This window comes from Eimeria tenella, genomic scaffold, assembly GCF_000499545.2.
Source record: "Eimeria tenella Houghton genomic scaffold, Eth_scaff3453, whole genome shotgun sequence".
In the NCBI taxonomy this organism is placed as follows: Eukaryota; Apicomplexa; class Conoidasida; order Eucoccidiorida; family Eimeriidae; genus Eimeria; species Eimeria tenella.
The window spans coordinates 3621-3887 of record NW_013543216.1 but is presented as its reverse complement, the minus strand read 5'-3'; positions in this window follow the sequence as shown (position 1 = coordinate 3887).

The window sequence follows — 267 nt, the reverse complement described above, 5'->3', positions numbered from 1 at the left end:
CGGCAGCAGCAGCGACAGGAGAGTGCTGCTGCTGCAGCCGCTGCTTCGGTTCGTCCCATAAACAGGCCTCAAGCTCCTGCTGCAGCAGCAACACGCTGCAGCAGCCGCAGCAGCACGCTCTATAGCTGCAGCAGCAGACTCTAGCTGCAGCAACAGGCCTTAGCTGCCCCAGCAGCAGGCTTTAGCAGCAGCAAAAGCAGGATGCTGCAGCCGCTGCCGCCAACAACAGCAGCAGCAGAAAGACCATCACCGGGAGGCTACAGCTGC